At 35.9% G+C, this 21,734-nt stretch overlaps 2 pseudogenes; both read left to right on the forward strand.

Moving 5' to 3' along the window:
* Positions 1-2,398: 2,398 nt before the first annotated feature.
* On the forward strand, positions 2,399-5,912 carry LOC126690924 (UPF0481 protein At3g47200-like; annotated as a pseudogene).
* Positions 5,913-7,758: 1,846 nt separating this feature from the next.
* LOC126691440 (putative UPF0481 protein At3g02645) lies at positions 7,759-20,444 on the forward strand (annotated as a pseudogene).
* Positions 20,445-21,734: the final 1,290 nt, after the last annotated feature.

A 21,734-nucleotide genomic window follows, 5' to 3' on the forward strand; every position in this document is an offset into this window, starting at 1 on the left:
TCCACAGCAATTACACGAGCTAAATCATTGTTATTAACCCTTAATACGTTTGAAATTAACATCCCACAAAGAAGGCCATGGCCTTCACAATTGTTAATAAATTATTTTAGAAAATTTTTGACTTATTTTTGTGAAAAATATAAAAAATCAATGCTCTTAAAGTATCCGTTAATGGATGTCTTAAAAACATTAGTTTATGAAGTATTTTTAAAAATATTTTATGAGAGAAGAAAAAAAAAGTAATTGGTTTTTTATATTCCCATAAAGGTGATATTATATAAAACTTTCCTAAAATCGTCTATTAACAAAGGAAAATACTAATGTCACAAGCTATTTTACAAACTATTAATGTGGTGAGTGATTATTGATAAGTGAAAAAATGATGTTAATTAGTGGTGGATCCATATGAGAACAAGTAAAAATTTGCTACATCAATAATTTATAAAAATGTTGTAAAATAATTTGTGAATCTATTGCATTACTTATTAGCAAATGTCTAAGGGCCCTCGTTAATATGACCCTTAAAAAAATTAATACATCTATGGATGCAACATTATATACATCTTCCTTTTTCATAACTACTTACTAATATGATATGTTTTTACTTATTCATAATAAAAGTAGTGTTAATATTTTTTCACAACTACTTACTAAGAGCACTAGTATCAGGTGTGTCAAATGTTAAATTTTTAGCATTTGACACACCAAACACCCAAAAAACAAGGATCATGAAGTGTTTCAAATGCTAAAAGTTTTAGCATTTTTAATAGAATTGCTACAGTACAATTGTATTGATAGAATTGTCTGTAGCATGTTGTATAATTAAACAATTTTTTTTTATTCTCTATTAAATAACAATTGTACAGTAGTATGAGGTGTTTCAAATTAAATAAAAATTTGTACTAGTAGGATTGTACTGTAAAATTGCTAAGGTACAATTTTTTATTGCTACAATAAAATAGTTGGGTTTTTTTTTTAATTATTATTTTAATGCGTGTAGTGTAATGTTAAAATAGAAGATCTGATGTATAGCGTATTGTAAAATGATATGCTAAAATTGATAAAGTAAGTTTTAGTATGGTAAAATGACATTTTGCATAGCACGCCTTATGGTAGTGCTCAGTATATGTATTTACTGATACATAAGGAAAGCATTGTCAGTGGAATCCAAGTTTTATGCTAGTGCTCAGTATGATCATATCATCCACATACAGGAGAAGTAAAATAGTGCCTTTGTCAGTGCGACGAAGAAATAAGGCAGAATCATAATGACTGGCCATGTAACCCAAATGAGAGATGGTAGAGCTGAATTTGGCAAACCAAGCTCGTGGAGCTTGTTTAAGGCCATAAAGTGCACGTCGAAGGTAACAAACCTTATTTGAGTCAACAGAGAGACCAGGAGGAGGTTGCATATAAACTTCTTCATGTAAATCCCCATTAAGGAATGCATTTTTGACATCCATCTGAAAAAGATCCCATTTACGGGCAGCAGCAACAGCTAAGAGGGCACGGACAGATGAGATACGAGCAACTGGAGTAAAGGTCTCTTCATAATCAATCCCATACTCCTGTGTAAAACCTTTTGCAACAAGACGAGCTTTGTAGTGCTCAATGGACCCATCAGAGCGAGTCTTAATCTTGTAGATCCACTTACAACCAACCACAGATTTCTCGGGAGGGAGTGTCACCAAATCCCAAGTATGGTTTTTAGATAATGCATCAAGTTCCTCTTTCATTGCAATCTGCCATAAAGGGTCAGTGGAAGCCTCACGATAGGTGTGAGGCTCATGTAATGTAGCAAGAGTAGTGTAACAATGATAGTCAAGTAAATGTGTAGGAATGGATCTTACTCGAGTTGAGTGACGAGGTGGAATGTCTTGTGCAAGATCTTCAGGCGGAGCAGGAGCAGGGGACCCAAGCTCAGGGTTGGGGTTGGGTAGCTCGTCTTCAACCTGTTCATCTTCCACCTGTTCATTAAAGGGTGAACCAGGAAAGAGATCAGTGATATCTGGTGGTTGGACAAAGAAGTCTACAAGAGAATCAGGAGCAACTACAGGAGGATCAGTATATGTATTTACTGATACATAAGGAAAGCATTGTCAGTGGAACCCAAGTGAAAGTGATAATGTATCTTCAGTCATAATAAAGCACGTTAAAAGTTTGGTTTATGCCCATGCACAACTTTATCAAACTTGATTATCAAAAAACTTCATCAAACTTACGACATACAATATGTTCAGCTTCACAAAAGTTTGAAAGTTTTATTCCAGCCTTGATATATTAAAAAAGTGGAACGGTTAGATTCTAAACTCTTCAAGCTCACGCTTCACTATGTGCTTGGTATAAATATTAGTAGTTGAATAATAATTTGATCATAACGATATTTACTGTGTTTTGGGTGAACACTGCTATGGCTGGTAAAGTCACAGAGCATGCTATTTCCATAGAAAGCACAGAAGTTGGTCAAACAAGCACGTACAGGCCATTATCGAGGAATTGATGCAGCTGTGACTGTGAGTACCAATTCATGACGTAATTTAAGGGTTTTTTTTTTTTTTTTTGACCATCTACCAGATTGTATAATGTATAATGTATAATGTATGGGTTAAATAAAATTTATTTGAAAATTGAAATAGTGTACATTAATATAATTAGAATTTAATTATAATCACAAAGTATGCTATATGTATACTATCTAGCTAAAATATAGTTATTACCATCTTTGGCACGAGGATCATTCCATAATTATCAATTTACTTATTTATAACCCATTTTAAAAGAATAAATTGTAGTTACCCATTTAATAATTGTAAACTAAAATACATATAAACTTATAAACAAATGAATCTTTCCAATAACAACCCTTCTTGAGTTCCTAACATTGGAATTTGTTATGGATTTTCAATAGGAAAAAGTTTGTCTTGAAACATGTTTGGAGTTATCTTGCTTCAATCTATTATGTACCCATTAAAAGATCATTCATGTGTAGTTTTATTTATATGACTTTTTTAATGAGTTATGTAATTTGTTTAAATTATATATATGAGTAATCTTATAATAGCCACATAATAAGTTGGAAAAAATAACTCCAAATATATTTGGAACAAAGCGTTATCATTTTCAATATACTAAACAAGGTTGGCCACATATATTTTATGTCATTCTATCTTTCAAAAATAACACTCTTTATTACCTCTTGAATTGGCATGTCCTTTACCATTTTTACTAATATTATTTTAGGTCTTCATCATTTATCTTTTTTTTGTTCTATCAACTACAATCAATTCACTCCTCCTCACTACTGCACTAACATTTCTCCTTTGCACATTGCCAAACCATTTCAAGCATCTCTCTCTCTCTCTCTCTCTCGCTCTCACACACACACACAAGAGAATAGGAAAATTAAATATCTTTGTTGTAGAGAGAATCAAGAATAAGTATTTAGTAATCCTAATAAGGAAATTCTTAATGAAGGCTTAATTAACTACAGATATCCATCCCCCCTAGATCATGCAATTGACATTGAGTTGTCACTTGGTTTACTTATGGACAAAATCAAGAAAACATATTAGAACAAGGAAAATTTTATGTTTATATTATACTTATAATGTAAACTTACATTGTAAACACATAAAAAGTGGCAACAAGCAATATTTACTGATTTTTGTAAATCAATATGTACAACATTTTCCACTTTTTATGTGTCAACAATATAAGTTAGGGTCAAGGAAAGGAATTCACATTCGAAGAGTTCAGATGTTTTGGAGTTAGTGAGGTGTTGCATATGTACTTTAAGTAAAATTAACGAGTAATGTTTAAAGTCAAGGGTTTGAACTAGATTGTAAAACAAAAGTGAATTTCCTTATTGGAGAAGTACCCTCAAAGTGTTTTTTTCCTTTGGCGTTGATCTTCCATTAAATTTCGACTTTGTTAAGAAATTTGCATGTTCTTGTGTTGATTGCTTTATGTTTCAGATTTGGTTTTATTGTGGCTATAATGTAAACTATAATCACCTAATTGACTTAAGTTTTTTAACTGTTAATTAATCTACAAAATTAACGAAGGGGTTTAGGACAACTTTTCAAATTTTATTGCAAGAGTTTATGCCAACTTGATGTGAAAATGAATACTCTTCCACGTTATATACATATGTCGTTCTTATTTTATTGCAAGAGTATATGCAGCACGATTCATCGTGTAACATGTTTTCTCCTTTGTTTAGGAAAGGACGATATGCGAACTAAGTAAATTTTTCGGTTGGAATCATAGCATTAAATTCTATCTTGAAGTCCAATCTTGTTGCATAAAGATGAAGATATAACACATTCAATTGCAATAGTGTTTAGAGTTTGAAACTTGCCGTCAATTACTAAGCGTGCTTTAGTAAAAGGTGACAACAGAATTTGGTTCGGGTGTGCGGTAGTTACCTTGATTGAGTGAACACTCTGCCATGGCCGGAGTGGAGCATGTTATTTCCATAGAGCAATTGCTTTCCGAAAAGGTTCAAAGAACAGAAGCTGGTGATACTAGCGGATGTCCCAATCATCCTGTCATTGCCACTGAGGCCACCCAGAAGCTGACCAGTACAGCCCATGAGAAAGCGTGTACCATTCCTCGGGACCAGAGGTTTAAGGAATTAAGGGATGCGGGAGCAAATCAAGCTGAAACAAGGCCAAAGATACAGAAGGTTGTATTCTTCCTACGTGATCAGAAAAATTTCCAGAAATACTATGAGCCAAGGGTGGTATCACTAGGTCCTATCCATCATGGTAAACCAAAGTACCGGCCAGCAGAAAAATACAAGCTTAGATTCGCGAAAGCCTTTGTTAGTGATAGTGGCAAAACAGATGAATATATATATATGACCACATTGAAAAGAACATTGCACAATTAAGGGAGTACTTCGATGAGGAGCTGATAAAGGAGTATGATAACGAGAGCCTCGCTTGGATGTTGTTCGTGGATGGGTGTGCAATATTGCAATTCATATGCTTCGCTGATGAAAATAGGTCCAATGAGTTGACAATAAAAAACGATCAATCCGCGTTTGCACAACAGGATTTGTTTTTATTGGAGAACCAGCTTCCTTATCAACTCCTCAAGGATTTGATGAAACTAAGTGCAAAGGAAAAAGAATTGGAGGGCCATATCACAAGTTTCATCAGTAAGCATAGTATGATACCAGAAAGGGCGGTATTTAAGGACGAAGATAAAAAAGGGCCTATCCATCTTCTCGATCTTCTACGAGCAAGTCTCCTAGGCAGTGCTGATCCTACTCCCAAATATGGTGCCCCGGAAGTCTCCACGAAAGATTGGCAATCATTTCGCAATGTTTTGGAGCTTAAAGCAGCGGGAATTCAATTGCAGCCCAGCAAAAGTAGCGGTTTAAATGACATATCTTTTAAGAGAAAATGGGGTTTCTATCCTGGAATCCTTTCACTGCCTCCGATAACGGTGGATGACTCAACCGGGCCCAAGTTCTTGAACTTGATAGCCTACGAGATGTGTCCAGATTTCGAAAATGGCAACGGGGTCACCTCTTACATATCCTTCCTTGACTCACTCATTGATGAAGCCAATGACGTTATTGAGCTAAGGAAAGCGCGCATACTCGGCAACCTTCTTGGCAGCGACCAAGAAGTGGCTCTGCTCTTCAATGAGATAGGCACAGACTTGGTGCCCAATCTCAGAACATACAGAACTATCAGAACCCAAATTCAGGAATACTACGACGACAAGTTGATGACTTGATTATCGCTGTTCTGTCACACCCATTTCAGCACCCCCTGGACTTTCTTGGCTTTCCTTGGCGCTTTATTGGCACTAGCACTAAGTGCCGTACAGACTTGGTACACAGTCGACTCTCCACCTGGCCTTTGCGATAACTTTTGCAAGGACCATCCATGATGAGACAAAGGGTCCGTTTGGATTGAGTTTATTGTTGCTGAAACTGAAAACTGAAAATACTGTAGCAAAATAATTTTTAAACGTGTGAAAAGTACCGTGGAACTCATTTTTAATATTTTTTAATGCGGGAACAGTGTTGTTACTGTACATAAACAGTACTGCTACAGTGCAAAACAGTAATTTTTGTCTACCAAAGTCAACATATGCGGGCAAAAGAAAAAAAAAAAAAAAAAAAAAAACAAAGAAAACGCAAAACCAAAACGTGGACGTAGGAAAACGGGGAATCCAAACGTCCTCAAAAGGTACAAATAATTTGTTTGCTTCTCTCTTTCCATCTGCATCTATCTTATACTAAGATTAATGTCTGTCTACTTACAAAATGGGTTCTTCATTTGTGATCAGGATTTCACATATATAGGATTTTTGGTAAATCCCAGGGCCATGCTGGTCCGTTTATTTACTCTCCATTTTCTGTTTTTATGCAAGTCCAGATAATTCGGGATGGTTCCCACCTCATGAGAATCTGAGATCCGTGAAGCCTTAAGTTCAAAATCCCTAGTCTGCATCTTAGGGTCACCCCTACCTCTAAGGATTACTCTTTGTGATTATGTGGTGTGTGAGAACTCTAAACACTAAGGTCAGGGTGAGTGTACATGATTTCTTAATTTTATATAATTTATTTGAGAAAAACATGAGAGTATATATGTACAATAGTTTTATGTGTGATAAGATTGTTGATTGTATCTGTAATAAAATTGGAGCTTAAATATTATCAAATATACCGCCTATTTTATTTTATTTGTTTTTTAATTTCAGCTGGTTACAATAAGCACCTCCGCAATATTATTTCTTTTCAAATGGTTGAATTTTTATTGTCAGCTAGTTTTAAAATCATAACACAACAATCCAAATATGCTTAAAACTCTTCCGGTTAGAATTTTTACATGTATCTTTAAAAATTTATTACTAAGCAATTCATGTTAAAGAATCAAGTCCCATGCCAGGTGTTTGGGGTTGATTATAAATTATATACTAGTGGTAAACCTATGCGAAGTGCTGAAAAATTTGACGATTTGTTTTTTTGTTAAACGAAAAATAAAATTAGTAGATGAGACATATAAGTATTAGTCTCAAACCCTTTTTGAAATGATATTATTATTTTCTAACAAAATTTAGAAGAAACTAATTGTGAATGAAGAGAACCCGTCTAGGTGGTGACAAATAAAATGACAATTAATATAAATATAGACATCACATTTTGTTCTCCTTACAATTTAAGCCTTCAATCCTCAATGACAACATTGAAAACAATAATCGTCAATCCGAGGTGAAATCTTCAAAATTTCTTATAAAACCCTAGTTTTGCGTACACCGGACTCATGCATACACATCCTTTAGGCTACGTAAACAACGTTAGGCCTTGCATATGTATCTAGTGTCTAAAAAGCCCTATGTGATATGTTTTTAACAAAAAAGTGCAAAAATTGGTACAAAACCCTAGTAGCACATTGTGTGGGTTTTGCGTCCTTGTTTTGCAATTATATTTTAAGCAAAATATAACTAGTCAAAAAAATTGTTACTTGCCTTAATTAATCTCTACTCAAAAACTTTTGTAATCCCTCAAATATACTCCAAAATAAACTAAAATCTATTATAACCAATAACTAAGAAGGTGTTAGATTCTCTAAAAAAAAAAAAAAAAGTTGTCAAAAAACAAAAAACCAATTATCCGAAGGTCTAATTATTGCCTCTTTGGCAAAAGATTGACTTGCAGAATTCGTTTCAGTTTAGCCAGCCCCTCGGTCTCACCCTCCTAGGACATGAGACCAATGGCGACCTCCACCTTTGGACATGATAAAGATAAACTTTGACGGAGCCATCTTCAACAAGGAGCACAAGTCCAGGATTGGAGTGGTGCTGTGTGATGCCCATGGTTCAGTGCTAGCCTCTCTATCTCGGCAACTGTCACAAGTTTACAGTCCATTGGAGATTGAAGTGAAGGCGGTGTCATTAGCTCTTCAATTTGCTGCGGATTTGGGTTTCAATCAAGTGGTCTTAGAGAGTGACTCTTAGGTTCTTATGACAGCACTGGTCAATGACTGTACGTTTTTTTACCTCTGATGGTTTGCTTATTAATGATGTACATCTTGGAGCTAGATTTTTTACTCAATTACGTTAATCTCATATAAAGAAAGAAGGTTGTAAGGTTGAATTTAATCAACCATCATGTTGGCTTTATTCCGTGCCAAATTTGCTTGTATTTCAGTATTTAGTAACCTTGTATTTAGGTGGGATTGTTGTAAGGGTAGTGAGTGAGATAGAGTGTTGAAATGCTCAAGAGTGTGCAAGAAAACAGAGACTCGCGACTTCAAGCCGTCAGAAGCAGCACATGTGCCAAGCATGCCAGAAGTTGAAGCGTCATGCTAGTTGGAGCACTACAGGACAAAATAGGATAACTGGCCGTTCTGTTATTGCGCGGCTGGATCTTGTGACTCAGTCAAGCCGCGAGCCACCCCTGTTTTGAAAAACCTGACTCTTCACATTCCATTCTCACCCTAGTATAAATACCCCTTATACCCACATAAGAAAGAGAGCTTTCAGAGAGAATTTTGAGAGAGAAACCCTAGAGTAAAACAAGATTGATTCATCTACAATCTTTACATAAGAGTCTCTTCAAATTCCTCAATTCTCTTCCTCTCCATTGTTAAACCCTTGAGAGGTCTTCTACCAAAATCTGTTCTCACCATACCCATTACTGTGAGAGGGCTGTTTGGTGTTCTGGAAAGCAGTTAGGAAGGAACTAATCTGCATTGGTTGATGCTGTGGTCAAGTAGCGGAATCCGAGAAGCTAGAAAGAAATAGGTTCGGCGCAACCTCATTGGAGTAAGAAGCTTGGAGGGCTTAGGTACACTGGGTAAATTAGGTTTGGAGGGTCTATTGCTGTTCATGTATCCCAACTACATTTTTTAGTGGATTACTTACCACTTGGAGGGCGGCGGAGAGGTTTTACACCGAGGGCTTCAGTTTCCTCTTCGATAACACATCGAGTGTTGTCCCTGTGTTTGCATCTTTCTTCCCTTTTATCTTTGCATTTTATTATCTGCTGTGATTGTGATTTTAATTGGCTTAGATTGTTTACCAATTCTGTTTATAGCTTTTGTTCATTTTCCGCACACTAGGTGTTTGTCATAGAGCTTGAATTGGTTAATTTGTAATTGGGGGTCTAAACGTTCAAGGGTGTTTTATACACTATTTGAACTTTCAAAGGTAATAAGGTTGTTCATTATTTAGTTCAACATGCTTTATATATTTTGAATTTTGTTATGTGGATGGAGGATGTTCTATCACCTTTTCTTTATGTTGTCCAAGCTGACATTGTTGGTTTTTTTAATAAAATGAATTATATTCCCCCTAAAAAAAATAATTATTTTAAATCACTGCAGCAGTAGTAAAATAGATTTCTAGGATGCTTAACTCAATAATTTCAGGAATCTTCACCCCTACTCTCTTTGGAATTTTTAGGTAGTCTTTTGTCTGGGCTTTATTCGGGTCTGAAAAAAATTAATGAGTCTAAGTGAGGCTAGAATTTCTAGCCTTGATCAGTTTATATATTATTAACCCTCAATATCAAATTTACCAAGTTGCCTTTTAAAAAAATTTCTTCTATTTCAAAATGAAATTAAAAACGAACTATTTATTAAATAATTTTATTATAATATTTATTTATTTACATTTAATATACATTAGTATATTTTTTATATAAATTTTATAAATAAAATCATTTTATTTTTTGGATACCAGCTATCACAATCTCCCCAACTTATTGGCCGAGAGTGTTGTGCTACTTATATTCTTTTATGAGTTAAGAATTTTTTCTTTCTAAAAATTAGTTCTTAATTTGAAAGAGGTATCAGATAACAAACTAAGAGAAAAAATTGGCCTTTGCCCTTTTTAAAAAAACAATCCAGCATTTTGCCCTCTCTCCCAAACTAATTAGGGAAATGCCCCTCTTTTGAAACTCGATTTTCTCAAAATCGAGTTAAGGTCTATAGTGGCGTTTTTAAGGAACCTATAGTGACGTTTTAAAGACCTATAGTGACGTTTTAAGGACCTATAGTGACGTTTTGTAACTTGATCTCCATGAAGTCGAGTTATAGGTAAAAAAAAGAAAAAAAATTGCATATAACTCGACTTTATGGAGATCAAGTTAAAAAATGTCACTATAAGCTCCTTAAAACGCCATTATAGGACTTCAGAATATATTTTTTTTTATAACTCGATTTTGAGAAAATTGAGTTTCAAAAGAAGGGCATTTCCCTAATTAGTTTGGGAAAGGGGCCAAAATGCTAGATTTTTTTTTTGAAAGGAGCATTTGCCCATTTTCTCCCAAACTAAGAACTACCAAAGTGTCCCTCTTGTAGAGTTCCCTAATGACACATAGATCATACTATGCAATTGAATACTATAATTTAGATCATTTCTACTCTTTAGGTACCATATTTTTTTCAGCACAATGATATTGTAATTCAACTCATAAAATGAATCCACTTCTTTGAAATTTTACCATCCAACATAAAACGATAGTTTCTGTAGTATCATCAGAATTTTCTTAAAAATTTTATTACCTTTAGAAAAATTTTAAATTAAACATTGAAGTACTTAATTCATTGATAACTTTAGACGTAATTTGTATAATTACAAAGGAAAACTTCCAGTGTTTCGAGTTTTAGGTAACCAATTACACCTTAAAATCGGTATAATTGATGGTAACTCTATTTCTCATTACCTTGTACTCCACACACCATTCAACTTTCACAATGCACACACATGCATAGCTATTTGAGGGTTGTGCTAACCGCTAAGTGAGTTAACAACTGGCTATTGCCGATTGAGATTTATTTATTTTATAAACTACAGTTGAGATGTTACAAATTTCCATTGGCAATATCATATGGTTGCCATCTTAGTTACCCATTGAAAGATATTTTTCCATATTAGTTTACATATCTTACTTTTGTAGGGAAAAAATCTCATTTGTCAAGGGCAAAGATTAATCTCTCATGTATTACATGTAACTCTTAGAGGGTATTTGGTTTGCCATAATATTCATCACATTAATTAAGGTCACATTACTGTAATGTCATATTATAGTATTCGGTTTGTTAATTTGCACATATATTACCTATTTATGGAAATGTGATTATTTTTTCAATTGACAAAATTATCCTTATGCATAAATTTTCAGCAATCAATAGAGTCATTGTAGGAGACCAATCAAATTCCTATTTCCTCTCAAACAAAAGGCCTTACTTTAGAACCCACCTCTTTGTCTCTCTTTGCGATAAACGCTCATCATTGAAATTCCTAGTGTTATTCATTGGAAATTCCATGAATCTAAGATCCCAAGAATGTAACATTACACGAACTAAACACCTTGTAACATGATTGACATATCATTCTCCTAAATCCTTTTGGTAAAAGATAACCCCGACTAATTAAGTACATTAGTACAATGAAACCATAGCACAGAGTAATGTTTAATACTAGGCTTGATGTAAAAATAGAAACAACAATTTTATCTCAACAGTTTATACCAAACTTGCTGAGTAGATAACGACTCTTTCACGTGAATCACATATGTTCTTATTTTTTTTGAAGCACAATTTATCATAGAAAATGTTGATGCGAACTACGTTCTAGGTTCTTTTCATAGCAAAACTTCACTAAAGTGAGCTACATTAGATACCAATCTTGATGCATAAACATGAAGGTATAATCCACATTAATATATAGGGAAAGTGCGTTCAATTTGAAATTTTTGCATCCCATGCCATGCTTGCTTTAGTAAAAGTTGAAAAAATGGTTTGGTTTGTGCCCATGCATTGATATAAATGTTATATTTATACGACCATATTGATATAATATATAAATTAATTCTCATACCCATTTTTCTTGGAAAAGTAGTCCATTTATAGCTAAAAGATGAAGAAATCTATATACCTTTTTTTATTTGTGTTCTCACTCTAACTTAAAAAAAAAAAAAAAATATTCAATAATTAAAGAGAGTTTGTGTATAAATATCCAAAGTGCATAAAGATAGAGTTTGTGTGTAAGATCAAGCTGTTTTTGCAAACCCATGTGTGTTGACCTTGATGCGGCGAAAGAACGTAGATGAAAGTGAACATGCCCTCTTTTCACCTCTTACATGTTGGATTCAAAAAGCCCAGCCCACATCCACTAATGTTCATTGGATGCAAGAACCACATATATTGGGCTCCCAATGAGTTTCACATACCAAATGCTAGGGTACATGGTTGATGGAAACCTTAGAATAAATAGAGAGCAAACAAGGAAGAGAGAGAAAGAGAGCACTAGTTAGAAATAGTGTACTCTCTCTCTCTCTCTCGTCCTCACCTGATTTACTTATTATGGACAAAATAAAAAAAACATAATTAAAAAATACGTTGCAAGAAACATTATTCCAATTTATAAAATAAATATTAAAAGACCTTATTTCCTAGTTTCAATCTAGGGAATACAAATAGATCGCTTTGCCTCTTAAGTATTTTTCAGACAATCATTAATCTACATTACTCGATCAATTTAAGTTTTAAGGTTAGGTGATGAGATGTGAAGGTGTTAGGTACCCTTCTTGTTCAATATGAAGACTAATCTCATAGTACGTAATGACTTCTAATAATTTCTATATATACACAAATATCAGTAAAGTTACAAGCAAAACTAATAAAAATTCAAAACTTCCTTTGCTAGTACATCTAAAAAAAAAAATAAGGCCCTGTTTGGATTAGCCATGTTTTGAGTCATATGACTCAGTTCTCATCACTCAAACTGAGAATTGTGTGGGACCCACTAAGAACTGAGTGTTTGGCTTGATTTCCTCTCCCTGTTTTCATCACTCAAACTTAGTTTGGGTTGAGTGAGAGTGATGAAAACTGGAAACAAGAAAATGCTGTTTTTTGTTTCTCAAACTCAAACTCAGTGGCGATTCCGTAAAATGGAAGACCTCGTGGAGCCTATAGCTTCTGTATTGTTCCATCACTACTCTTTCTTCATTTTTTTTTTCAACCCGTTCTTCTCTGTCACTTCTCCTTCTTCATTTTTTTTTCTTTTACGCAAAGCTCTCTCTTCTCACTGACCCAGAGCTCTCCTTCTCTTTTTTGTGTGGCATCAGAGAGAGAGAGCAAGACTAGAGATCAGAAGCTTCGCCGACGATAGGGGATTCGAGAAACGAGGACTGAGCCCAAGCTGGATCGTGAGACACGGGGACCTCAAGATCGGAAACTTCGTCGGCCTCGAGACACGCAGACCTCGAGATCAGACTGAGCTCAGGTCGGATCTTTTAATTCTTTCTTTTTCTTTCCTTTTTTCTCTTTTGTTTCTTTTCTTCTTCAAGGTGGGTTTTTGCTCTTAGTTTCTTCTCTCTTTTCATTTTTCTTTTCTTTCTATCTTTGTTCTTCACTCTGGTTTCTTCTCTTAGCTTTTTTTTTTTTTTTTTTTTTTTTTTTTTCTTTTTTTTTTTTTTTTTTTTTTTCTTCTTCAAGCGGTGATGGTAGAGATGGTTGAGTTTGGGTCTCCGATCTAAGGATTTGGGTTTGGGTTTTTTTTTTTTTTTTTTTTTTTTTTTGTTGTGGTTGTGGTTGTGGTGGTTTGAGGCTTGGATTTTTTGGTGGAGGTTGTGGTTTTGGTTAAGGGCTGTGGTGGGTTTGGAATTTTGATTCATTCGGATTTTTTGGTGGAGGTTGTGGTTGTGTTGAGGGCTATTGGCAGTGGTGGTCGTGGTTGTGGATTTTTGGGTTTACTGTTGGTGGTGGTGGTGGAGCTAGGTTGATGGTGGTGGATGAAGGGTTTGTCGTTGGTGGTGGTGGAGCTGGGTTTCGGTGAAGCTGGGTTTGAAGAGTAGAAAAGAAAATGGATGCAAGTAGCAACCGTATTCTTCTGTGTAGTGTTAGTGGGTGGGTCCATCATTTTGGCAAAAAGTGAAGTTAAAAACTGAGATATATGACTGAGTTTTGTGACCAAACAAAAGTGTTGGATTTTTTGAGTGATAGTGGAGTTTGAGTTAAGAGTTATGGGTTTTGAATTTGAGTTATGAAAACTGAGACACCTCTAAACCAAACGGGCCCTAACTAACTAACTAAAGAGAATCATAAATAATTGAAAATTCAACCATAATCAAATGTCATGTTGGATTAAATCTTGAGATCATGAGCAAATAAAATGTCAGATTCAAAGAAGTGAAAAATTAATTAAATATACACACTAAAAAAATAAATTAAAAAAAAAAACCTATTTAGTATTCTACTCCAAAGCCTATCCAATCTAAAAATAAAGTCACACTAAAAAAATACCTTTTTCCTGTTGGTCATATCTTGTATATTCCAAGCTTGTTATGTTTGTCATTTAGTTGCTTTCGAAAAGTATCAATATTTTGTCCCCCAACTTACATACCATTCGAATAAGAGTAACGATCCTAATTAAGTTTGTCAGTTAAAGATTCCTAGTACTATCCAGTATAAATTACTGCAAATACTAGGACAACAAACTTACAAATTGCAATTGTCTTCTTGGGTGCAAACTTGCTTTGGCTTTAATGGAGCATGTCATTTCCACTGAGTTCCATTCAAGGAAGGCTATCAGAAGAGAGGCCGATGAATCAATCAGCCGCATCACCCAGATCATTTCAACCCAGAATACGTTGTCAATAAGGTTTGAAATGGTAAGGTAGGCAGGGAAAAATGTGAAGAATAAATCTCCAAAACCAAAGATACAGAAGGTTATATTCTTGCTATGAAATGATAGGGATTTTGAGAAGTACTATGAGCCACGAGTGATTTCACTCGGTCCAATCCATCATGGTAAGCCAAAGTACCAACTAGGAGAAAAGTACAAGCTTGTATTGACATCTGAGTTCATCGAAAGCAGTGGGAAGAGTATGGAAGAAGTACACAAGAAGATTCAGGATAACATCAAGGAATTAAGAGACTGCTTCGAGAAGGAGGTGACGATGGACTATAATGATGAGGCGCTGGCTTGGTTGCTATTCCTGGACAGCTGTGCAATACTACAATTCATATACTACGCTCATACTATGGACAAGTTCAAAGATTTGAGTATAAAAGATGGCAGTGTAGCCTTTGGACATTAGGATTTTATTTTGCTGGAGATTCAGCTTCCATATTCTCTCCTCGAATGGTTGATGAGCTTGAGCATGTTAGAAATACTAAATAAGTGTATTGTATTTCTCAAAATAATAGAATGTATATGAGTGCTTTTATATAGGAGGCATATGTGTGCAGTACAAGTAAGAGTGTAGTACAAAAATGTGTGTTATACAAGTAATCTAGTTGGGCCTAAAGCCTACAACACTATACACGTTAACAGCCCTCCTCAAACTCAAGGTGGATGTGAGACCAGCTTGAGGTTGTCAACCAAATCACAAAGGCGTCCCTTATGATGTGACTTGGTGAAGATATCTACAAGTTGATCTTTAGAGGAGACTGAGATCAGTTTGAGAGCACCATGGACCAGATGATAATGGATAAAATGACAATCGATCTCGATATGTTTAGTTTGTTCATGGAATACATAATTGTGAGCAATATGAATGGCACTCTGGTTGTCACATAAAGATGAGTAGCAGAAGATGTGAACACACCTAAATCTTTGAGAAGTCATCGTAGTCAAAAGAGCTCAGATCTGATATCAACAAAGGTACAATATTTTGCTTCAGTACTGGAGCAGGCCACATAAGTTTGTTTCTTACTTCGCTAAGAAATGAGAGAAGAATCAAGAAGAAAGCAATAACTAGGGGTGGACCTACGAGCAGTGAGATCTCTTACCTAATCAGCATTAGAAAATGTATGGAGAACAAGAGGAGACTAAGTAGAGTAGAAAAGATCATGGAAAAGAGTGCCCTTTAGGTATCGAAAAATGCGCAGAACAGCAGCATAGTGAGTCGATCGTGGAGTAGACAGATATTGGCTTACTTGGTGAACAGCATAGGAAATGTCTGGACGAGTGACAGTGAGATAAACTAGACTACCAACCAAGTGTTTGTAAAAAGAGGGATTAGACAATGGTTTCCCTCCTGAGAGAGTCAAATGCGCATTAAACTCATCTGAAGTGTCAACAATCTTGCTATCAGTAAATCCAACTCGAGACAAAAGTTCAGAGGCATACTTGTCTTGAATAATATAAAGTCCATCTGTAGAATGAGTGATTTCAAGACCCAAGAAGTAGATGAGATGTCCAAGATTTTTCATCTCAAACTGCTGACTAAGAAAATCCTTGAGTTCTTGAATACCATTGAGATCATCACCAGTTATGATCATATTATCCACATACAGGAGAAGTAAAATAGTGCATTTGTCAGTACGACGAAGAAATAAGGCAGAATCATAATGACTAGCCATGTAACCCAAGCGAGAGATGGTAGAGTTGAATTTGGCAAACCAAGCTCGTGGAGTTTGTTTAAAACTGTAAAGTGCACATCAAAGGTGACAAACCTTGTTTGATTCAATAGAGAGACTAGGAGAAGGTAACATATAAACTTCTTCACTTAAATCCCCATTAAGGAATGCATTTTTTACATCCATTTGAAAAATGTCTCATTTAATAGTAGCAGCAACAACTAAGAGGGCACGAACAGATGAGATACGAGCAACCGGAGTAAAGGTCTCTTCATAATCAATCCCATACTCCTGTGTAAAACCTTTTGCAACAAGACAAGTTTTGTAGCGCTCAATGAACCCATCAGAGCGAGTCTTAATCTTGTAAATCCACTTATAACCAACCATAGATTTCTCAGGGGGGGAAAGTCACCAAATCCCAAGTATGGTTTTTAGATAAAGCATCAAATTCCTCTTTCATTGCAATTTGCCATAAAGGGTCAGTGGAAGTCTCACGATAGGAGTGAGGCTCGTGCAGTGTAGCAAGAGCAGTGTAACAATGATAGTCAAGTAAATGTGCAGGAATGGATCTTTCCAAGTTGAGTGATGAGGTGGAATGTCTTGTGCAAGATCTTCAGGCGGAGCAGGAGCAGGGGACCCAAGCTTAGGGTTGGGTAGCTCGTCTTCGACCTGTTCATCTTCGACTTGCTCATTAAAGAGTGAACTAGGAAAGGGATCAAGGATATCTGGTGGTTGGACAGAGAAATTTAGAGGAAAATCAGGAGCAGCTACATGAGGATTAGAAGCAGCTATAGAAGGATTATGTGCCTCATTTGGAAAAAGATCTAAGACAGAGGAGGAAGATATGGAGGCACAGAAGTGAGAGAGCTCGACAAAGGAGTGATGTTCCTAAAAGACAACATTGCGAGAGATATGAAGACGATGAGAGACAAGATCATAACACCGATACCCCTTTTGAGTTTCATCATAGGCAAGAAAACAACAAAGCCTTGACCGAGGCTCAAGTTTGTTATGCTCATGTGGATAGAGAAAAATGAAACAAGCAGAATCGAAGGAGAGAGATGGTGATAGTCTGGAGGTGTCCCAAAAAAGCGCTCATATGGAGTTTGATTTTGGATAACAGGACTTGGAATACGATTAATAGCATGAACAACATGAAGAGTAGCTTCACCCCAAAAAGGAGCAGGAACTTTGGCAAAGAGAAGGAGAGCACAAATTGCCAAAGGAGAGCACGAACAGTGTCAAAAATATGACGAAGTTTTCGTTCGGCTCTACCATTTTGCTAAGAGGTACCTGGACAAGTTAGTTGATGAACAATACCATAGGAATGCAAAACAACTTAGAAAGTATAATGAGTGTATTCAAGGGCATTATTAGATTGAAAAATTTTGATGCGTTTGGAAAACTGAGTTTCAACAATTTTTGCAAAATTAGAATATACTTGCAATAATTCAAAACGATGTTTCATATTAAAAATCCAGCTATACCGAGAGTAATCATCAACAAAGACAACAAAATATCGAGACCTACCAATACTAGAGACAGAGGAAGGCCCTCAAACATCAGAATGAATAAGGTCAAAGATATCAGTGGATATTGATTCACTAGTAAAGAAAGACAAAACTGGTTGTTTTCCTAACTGACATGAAACACAATCAAAATTTGTTGTAAACACTGAATCTAACAAACCTCTAGAAGCCAATTGTTGTACCTGAGAGGAAGATGCGTGACCAAGTCGAGCATACCAAAGTGCAAAGGAAGGAATTGAAGAAACTGTAACAGCTACAACAACAGAAATAGGAGCAACAAGTGGAAGACGAAGGTTGCCCACGGGAAACATATGCCCAACTCTGGGACCGGTCCCAAGCTCCTGTCCCGTCCTCGGATCCTACACAATACATCCAGAATAATCAAAGATAATACGATAATCCAATTCAGCTAATTTTCCCAAAGAAAATACATTGTAAGAAAGGTCAGGAACATTAAAGACCCCAGGAACTGAGAGGTTGGAGGTCGAAACAGAACCTATATTATGACCAGACATTGTGGAACCATATGCTATGCGATTAAGAGGGTGTGGTATAGGTTTAAGTTCAGAAAATAAGGACAAGTGAAGTGTCATGTGATTGCAACAAGTAGAATCCATAAGCCAAGAGGAAGGTGACATACCAAATAGAGCTGAGAGAGAAGAGGAATAAGATGCATTACCAACCATATGAATGACATTAGCGATGATGTTTTTAAGGTCATTTGAAGACTTAGACTATGTAGAGACGAGAGCCATTGGTTGGACACTCTTAGTGTTAGCAACAGTAGCAATAGAAATTGAAACAGCTGATTTGTTGCGATGATAGCAAGTCTTAATATTGTGGCCAAAACATTTGCAAAAATTGCAAAAACGTTTGTTGGATTGTCGGCAATAATTATTGCAACAAGAAGAAGACCAGTCCTTATTCTTCATTTAGAAGCAAAATATGCAAAAATGGATTGCAAAAATGAAATTTACATGAAAAACTGGGTAATGAGCACCTGAACTGCAAAAAGTCTACTCTGGAAAAAGTCAATGGTCAATGCAAGTCAAAGTCAATGTTGGTCAAGGTCAACGGCAGTAGGTCAAAGATGACATAAGTAGTTGACTTGTGGATGACGTAAGCGATGACATGGCAGTGATGACGTCACCTAAGGCTGTCGTGGCGTAGATGACGTAATCAATGACATCAGCAGGTCCAGATCAAGTGCGTGGAGGTGCGTGGCAGTGCGTGAAGAAGAGTGACAGCACGTGGTTCGTCTCGCTGAAACTTTGAGTGGTGCGTGAGAGCGCGTGGAGGCTTAGATGTGGAAGTTTCTAGCGGAGTTGAGTAGATCGGTTGATGATCTACACGATGCTATATCTTGTGTTGTAATCGGAGGTTAGAGGTGACAGATCCAACAATGGTAATGGTCTTGGTGGCGAAGAAGGAGCTTCTGGCGACGAAGATTCAACCCTAAGGACCTTTAACAGTAGCGGAGCAGTTGAGAGAGGGCACTAAAAGGGCTTACTGATCGCAGAAGTTGAGGCAGCGGAAAATACCGACAAAGACAAGACTGCAAGACACAAAAAAATTAGAGCAGTGGCTTTGATACCATGTTAGAAATACTGAATAAGTGTATTGTATTTCTCAAAATAATAGAATATACATGAGTGCCTTTATATAGAAGGCATATGTGTGCAATACAAGTAAGAGTGTAGTACAAGAATGTGTGTTATACAAGTAATCTAATTGGGCCTAAAGCCCACAACACTATTGAAAAAGTAGCTGGAGGATTCGATTGATACATTCATTGAAAGGTTCGTCATGGTACCAAAGGATCAACATTCAACTTTCTGGCTAAATTGGTTATCAACGAAACTCTGGCAGCAGAGAGCATTGGAGCAGCAACAATGAGACAGTCGTAAGGCCTGTAACTTAGAGAAGAAGTCACAAGATCAATCAATATCACTAGATATTAGAGAGCCCGAGCGCATGCACATCCATCTTCTCGATAGAATAAGGACACGTCTCTTGGCTAATCATGGTGGACAAATGGTTCATTCAATCGACCTAGAGACTCAAAAAGACCTTAATTGGCAATCATATCACAACATTCAAGAGCTTCAAGCAACAGGTATCTATTTGAAACGTAGTAAATATAGTAGCTTGATTCTGAGAGACATTTTTTTAGTACATTGCTTTGTTTCGGATTTCTTTGGCTTCCTCCAATTATAGTTGATGACTCAACTTGGCCCAAGTTCTTCAATTTGATAGCCTACGAGATGTGTCCGGATTTCAACAATGATTATGGTGTCACCTCATACATATCATTCCTCGGCTCTCTCATTGATGAAGCCAACGATGTTTAGGAGCTAAGGAAAGCTGGGATACTCTAAAACCTCATTGGCAGTGACCAAGAAGTATATATAGCGATGTTAGATCCAGAATTCAGAAGTATTACAAGAACAAGGTGAAGACCTGGATATCTTAAGCCATTCACGACCATTTCAGCAGCCCTTGGACAATCCTGGCTTTTCTTAGCGCTTTATTGGCACTTGCTCTCAGTTTTGTACAGACTTGGTACACTATTCCTTAGCTTAAATACATGAAATTCTATTATGCTTCCTCTGTTTCCTAATAAAATACACATAGAAGTACATCATGAGTTCTGCACCAAAGTTCTAAACAGGATCCTTGTTTTACTTGAAATGAAAAAAATCAATGTTGGTCATCTTATTTAATGGAGGATTAGAGTAGAGTAGAAATGGCTCTAAATTAGTTTATTTTCAGTCAACTCTATTTTACTTCCCTCCACTCTCCTTGCTTCTCCTTTCAATCCAAACAGGCTCTCATTTGTTTATTTTTATTTTTCGTTTGCATGGAAGTATAAAAGTAAGTATGGGTACGTAAATATACCTAATCTCTTGTTTTGGAGAAATTATAAAGTTCACATGATGGACAAGTGACGTTATCCATTATTCCACTAAAAGACTCACACTTGTTTAAAATTGCTGACTTATAATTTTTTTTTAAATAGAAATTGATTACTGACTTAGCAATTTTAAACAAGTGAGAGTCTTTTAGTAAACTGGTGGACAAGTGACGTGATTCACTAGAAGACTGTATAATTTCTCCTTGTTTTGGTATAATAATGTTTAAATAAAGTGTACAAGATAAAATATATAACTGCCTGATTTATTTCTTTTTTCTTTTTTCTTTTTTTGGGTGTGAGGAGTGTTGTTGAGTGTATGTGTAATAAAGTAAATCACAATATTCTATGATTTAGCTTTGAAATTAAAGTAAATCATAATGGATACTCTTCTCTCTTGGTGCAAAAAATTATATTGCAAATGTTTGTGAAAGTACACTTAGTGTGTAAAATCTAATACTATATATAATAGTAGAAGCCTTTAAGGAGGTGTTGCCACGTTAGGAAAAATGGCCCCTTAAAATTCAGACACGTATAAGTTAAAAGCGATAAAATACGATGTTTAGCAATACTGTAGCACCGTTTGAAAGCCTCTCTATAAATAATAAAAATTAACCGGTTAAAATACTATGCACACAGAGATAGAAATAGAGAGAGAGGCGATGCAGCGATGAAGCCTCCGTTCAATTTGATAAAAGAAAAAACCTCCGTTAAAAAAACAAAAAAACCATTCCAGAGCACATATTTATAACAGAGTAGCGCGTCTAACTCTATCACTTCTTCACTCCATATTCGGAAGGTACGCATTGAATTTTTCTGAAACTTCTTACCGGCAAAGAGAGAAATATCTAAGGCTGGCCATCACCATCAGTTTCCCCACCACCATCCGTTCCCTTTCTAGATTCAGACCATCAGATCTCCGGAACCGACATCGACAACGGTACATTTTTTTTTCTC

The sequence above is a fragment of the Quercus robur genome, chromosome 7 (genome assembly GCF_932294415.1).
Source record: "Quercus robur chromosome 7, dhQueRobu3.1, whole genome shotgun sequence".
Classification (NCBI taxonomy): domain Eukaryota; kingdom Viridiplantae; phylum Streptophyta; class Magnoliopsida; order Fagales; family Fagaceae; genus Quercus; species Quercus robur.